The sequence below is a fragment of the Ambystoma mexicanum genome, chromosome 6q, assembly GCF_040938575.1.
Source record: "Ambystoma mexicanum isolate Mex_15411 chromosome 6q, UKY_AmexF1_1, whole genome shotgun sequence".
In the NCBI taxonomy this organism is placed as follows: Eukaryota; Metazoa; Chordata; class Amphibia; order Caudata; family Ambystomatidae; genus Ambystoma; species Ambystoma mexicanum.
Window position 1 is genome coordinate 261,954,736 of NC_090937.1, and position 5,811 is coordinate 261,960,546.

The following is a 5,811-nucleotide window of genomic DNA, read 5'->3' on the forward strand; positions in this document are numbered from 1 at the left end:
TCAGACACGAATAAATGATCAACTGTTAGGCCTGAAGAATACTATATTTGCTTTACCCCATTACTGTATAAGTCTTTGTTGAATTAAAGGTATGAATGATGATCAAAGTATCAAATGTTGAAATGTTTTTAACATGTTTTTTATGAAAAATTAATAAAGAGTATTTTGTTCTGCAATAAACGCTTTGTGCTTAAATAACTGTCCCCACCCAGGTGTTAGCTCTACTTACAAAGAAGGTAGTCCCACCTTACTCCACCCTCTTGTACATACAGGACCTCTAGAGAGGGGTAGTCAATCTGTCACTTGTTCTTAATACATTCAATATTCTCCCTTAAAAACAGATCTAATCCCCTGTCAACAAAAATTAGGGAGTACCCAATTGATTATTCCTGAACAACAAGACAGAGATCTTGCAGTGGGCTCTCTGGGTTTGCTAAAAAAAACTAAGCCCTCAATTCACCACCTTCACCATAGATGGAATTTGCATCCCAGTCTCAACCTCTGTAAAAATATTAGGTGTCCACCTGGATGCCTCACTTTCCCTCACTAAACAGGTGAGTTCAATCGCTTCTTCGGCAGCATAAACGGCCAAGCTCATTAACACAGCCAGACAATTCTTGACCCCAGAGAGATTCCTAACTATTGCCAGAGCTATCTCGGGCGCATGGCTGTACTATTGTAATGCCCTCTTCTCTGGAACCGCTAAACAGAACATCACTAAACTACAGATAATCCAGAACAATGCTCTTCGTGCAGCACTGAACATCGGAAAATTAGACCAAATCTCAGAGATCAGGAAGAATGTCCATTGACTACCAATTAGGGAAAGGGTTGTCTCCACAATTCTGTCCATCACTCATAAATTCTTGAGCAGCACCGCACCACAATACCTTTCTCAGAAAATGAAAAGTCCAAAGTCAAACAGACCAGTAAGATTCATACATGCTCACCGCCTGATCCCTCCCAAAGTGAAAAAGGCCAAAGGAGGTGGAGTGAGCTTCCCTTTTATCGCAGCCAGCCTCTGGAACTCCCTCCCCCCAGAGTTAAGAGCTGAGGACTCATCCTGGGCCTTCTCTAAGGCTCTAAAAACCTGGCTATTCACCTATTGTATCCCCAGGATACCACTTGGACCCCTACAATCTTGGGTTTATTAAAAGCTACGAGATGGGTTAACTACTGTTTAAGATGATGTTTCATGTAACTGGTTGCCATAGCGCTTGATGCCTCAGGGCTTAGGCACTCTACAAATCAATAAATACATAAATAGACAAATAAATACATTTTAATTTAATTAACTCCCAAATAGATTGACGCTGGGGCGAGTATGGAAGAGTTCAAAATGTTCACCCTCTTTCCTAGCGGGAATAATGTTATAGTTCCATAAAGTAATTGGGGTGTTCTGGCCAAAAAAACAAAATTTTTATTTGTCACTATTTCCAAACCCTGCCTTTAAACAAAAGATTGTGGTTCCATTCCCAAACTTTGCCTTTAAAACAAAAAGGTCCTTGCCCCTAAAACTAAATCCCCAACTGGTACCCCTTCCTAAAATGTGCTTGTAAATAAAAAATGTACTTATTCTAAAACAAAAATCCCAAATGTCACCACTCCTTAAACATTGTATTGAAACAAAAAGGGGGTCCTTGGCCCCAAACAAAATTTCTAGACTATCCCCACTCCCTAGACTTTGCCTTTAAACAGAGGGGTGCTTTATATTACTGATGTCTGGGTTTTTGGTGCTGGAGAGAGGCGCTTTGCAAAGGGAAATTAGTGTGATTTCCTTTGAACCATATACACTCTCTCCTCAGAGTAAGTGACTCTACTAGCAGAACGGTTTTAGATTGTTTTGGGGTGAAAGGGAAATAGGGTGCTATTTGCCACATGCTTTTGTCCCAATTTGTGATTCCAAAACTGCAAGCATTTTCCAGTGGGCAGGGAAATTAACCTAACCAATGCTGCTGTAAGATTACTCTGAAAATCGAAATGTGTATGCGATTAAAAGTAAACCCTTATCAAGAAGTGCTGATGGTTCTGCTCTAGTTGTGTGACAAAGTATTATTTAATTTGACAAAATGGGTTCTTGGGACAAGAAGGTTGAACCGGTTATTTCACCTGTGTTCCATGTTTGTGAGACAAAAGTAAAATGCAGAAAAACTGTGTTTAAAAGTAACATCCTAAAAAATAGTGTTTTGTAATTGAATCCTTGTTTTCTGCCACAGAAAAGCTGGCGTGTGTTATTAGTTAAAGTCATTATTGTTCATTGAGCTGTAATTTAAATTAATATGCATACTTTTTATTACCCCGGCCTGGTTCTTGGCCCACTGTTGGCACAGAGTGGGAGATTTACGTGGCTCTATATGAGTCGTCAGTAGGGCTAGCGCTAAAAAACTTAAATTATTGTGGGGCACTTTTTTGGGGGGGAACCCCAGGTTAAGGGTGACCTCTGGATATATTGTTGCATTGTGCTGCGGGTTACTTTTCACTTTGAAATCCATGAATTTGCGAATTGCAGAGAACTTTTGGACACGCAAGTAAGCACAATGTTCTTTGTGGCGCAAAGTTGTTAGTGCAAACTTAGCACTTTTTCTGTATATCGGCTCAAATACTTTCTTGAGAAAAGAATCAGGCTAAGCAGCAAACTGCGACTCGTTCATAAAAGCCATTTGTTTGAGGTGCCGGCCTTATATTTTGTCCAGGTCTGACTGTGCTTCCTAGTACTTGCCAATCCCCTTATTCCTCCCGCCCCTCTGCCCCCCCCCCTCTAGTAACACTATGAAGTATTGGACTATTTATTTATTTATTTATTTATTTATTTATTTATTTATTGTTTATTTATAATGCACTTATACAGCAAAGGGTGTTTCAAGGCACCACAAGACAAAAGGGGGGTGCAACAAGAACGATCCTACTAGGCCTTGTGTCATTCGGATGGTGCTAGTGCAGTAACAAGAAGTGCAGGGGAGTAGGGGGGTGCAGGTCAGAGCGCAATGTGTTAAGGTTAAGATGGGAAGGGAAGAGTGTAGAGCATGTAAGTGCTAGGGGGCGAGGGGGAGAGGGGAAGAGTGACCCTGGACTGTGCGAGTGCTAAGTGGAGGCCAGGTGGACCAGTGCCAGGGGAAAGCAGGGAATGCTGGGATTGAGGGTCCACATGATAAGTGCAACGACATGGCTGGTTTGTGTTCAGTAGGGGTGTAGGTCCTGCCCGGCTAGTACAGTGAGAGGGAGCTCAGTAGGGCAAGTGCAGTTTGGGGGGGTGTCAGGGAGGAACAAAGTGCTGAGCTAGATTGGGCGAGGATGGCCTGGTGTCCAGTATGAATCAGAAGGAACCAGGCATCCAGTCAAAATGTGGCATGGGGGCCATTAGCAGGGGAGGGGGAGAGAAGGAAAAAGAGAAAAGGAATGTCTTGAAAAGCTTCCAGAACTTATGGCGATCCGACTGAAGCCTGTGAGGGGCAGGGAGGTGTTCCAGAGGGAGGCTCCTGTGGAAGAGAGAGTTCTTCCCCCCAATCTATGCTTGGAAAAACATCCGATCTGCAGAGAGTTGGAGCTAGAAGATCAAAGGGCTCTAGCACAGAGGTTTTTAGGGACAGAGAGTTTCAGGTAGTGGGGTCCCAGACCCCAAAAATCCTTGTGGATGATGCAAAACGTCTTGAACTTGATCTTCACAGAAACCGGGAGCCAGTGGAGAGATTTTAGGGCTGGAGAGATACAGCCCCTGGACTTGAGGCCAGGGATAAATCTCGCAATCCTATTCTGGATTAGAGTTAAGAGAGATTGGGCACTAGAAATTGAGGATCACAGTGCTAGATTTGTTCAATCTTGAGAGAAACTTTGCTGCCTGTGACCATGTTTTTGTGAGATGTTGCCCTTCCATCTCGTTTCTTGATTTAGGCAGTGTGGTCAAAACTGTGCTATTAAAAATCACCAATATATTCCACAACATTGAGCATTTGGACTTATTTTGGGATTATTACTATGAAGACACAGAACTGGACTGTTTCAAACTATCGCAAGATTAGAGAATGCCTAAAGATAAAGGAAACTACCAACCAACCCAGCGCCATTGTGACACAGATTCAATTCCCACCCTATTCTGGATTAGTTGAGTGGGGGCAAAGGGAGGATTTAGGCAGATTGAGGAAGAGTCTGTTACAGTAGTCCAGCGAGCTCTGGAGACAATCTGGGTCATCACGCCAAATCATGGGTTTGGCAGGATTTACCCCCCAGCTCTATGCTGGGGGTAAATCCAATGCGAATTTGCTGATTTTCAGTGTAATTACCGTGCAGTAATACCGCCGATGGTAGTCGCACCGAAAATTCCTCATGGGGAATTCCCGAATGGGCCCAATGGGGAATGAGGAATTCCTGTTCTGCCAAACCCATGATCCGGCGCTAATAGCGCCGGACCCGTCGGCGGTAGCGCTATTAGCACGGGAGGTATCCTGGCAGGAATACCGCCAGGATACCGCCCAACTCGTGATCAGGCCCAATGAGTTTCTGGGGGAAGGTGATGAAAGGAGAATGCCTCTGAGGAGGTGCAGCTGAAAGTGAGCCTTCTTGGCAAGATCTGCGATATGAGGAGAGAAGGAGAGCGAGGAGTCAAAGATGACACAGAGGTTTTTAGCCTCAGAAGAAGGTTAGGGGAGGGGTCCCAATGAGAAGGCTCTCAGTCTTATTAATGCAGAGAACGTTAGCACCACACCATGCCTGAATAGCAGTTAGAGAGTCAGGAATGAGAGAGGAAGAAGAGGAGGAAGTGGAGGGAAGCTGGAAGGAGAGCTTGGTGTCATCTGCATAACATTGAAAGTGAGGAGAGAAGGTGGAGATCAAATCGGCTAGAGGGGCAAGATAGATGGTGAGATGATAGAGCCCTGAGGGATACCGCAGGTGGAGAGTGTGATGGGGGAGAGGAAAGGTTCCAGTTGAACCTGGGAAGGTCTGTCAGAGAGGAAAGAGGTCAACCAGTCCAGTGTCAGGTCCGTGATGTCAAGGGTAACACAGAGCCGATTTATAAAGGTGGCATGATTGACTGTATCAAAAGTAGAGGAAATGTCAAGAAGGATGAGAACGGAAGGAGAGTTGTAATCAAGATTAGGGAGCCATTCATCATGGGTGTTCAGGAGTGCAGTTTCCAGGGCTCTGGCTGCTCTGAAGCCAGACACAACCAACAGATTCAGTGTGGTGGATCAGCTGGGAGATGACCATCTTCTTCTGGAGTTTGCCCAGGAAGGGGTTAATGGAGATGGGTTGGTAGTTAGCTGAGCAGAAGGGGTCGGCAGAAGGCTTTTTGAGGAGAGGGTGCACAATGGAGTGCTTGAGGGGTAGAGGAAAGGAGCCAGTGGCAAAGGGGAGGCCTGCGAGGGGGTAAGGTAGAAGCGAGGGGGGAAATGGAAAGTGAGGACAGGATATTCTGAGTTTTGTTTAATAAGTGAGAGGCCAGTGCAGTGCAGAGGGTCTGGGGTGGCAGATGAGATGTGGACAATGCAGAAGGATTGAGTTCCTTGCAGATTTTGAACAGTTCAGGTGTGTTGTTAGTGGCACCCAGAGATGCAGGCTTGGATATAGGCCCACTTCTTTGAGTGGATGGAGAGTCTGTATTGCCTTTGGAGCAGGTGGCAGGCCAGTCTGTCAGAGGATGTGCTCCAGGCCTGCCACTCCGCTTAGCAACTCTGCACTTGCCTTTCAGAGAGGCCAAGTCAGAGTCATGCCAAGTGTTGCGTATGGAGGCAGGTTTCATGCGGATCGTCGTGACACGGGCAAGGATGTCCAGAGTGTTGAAGATGGAGAGGTGAGGATTAGCAAGGGTCAGTGTGA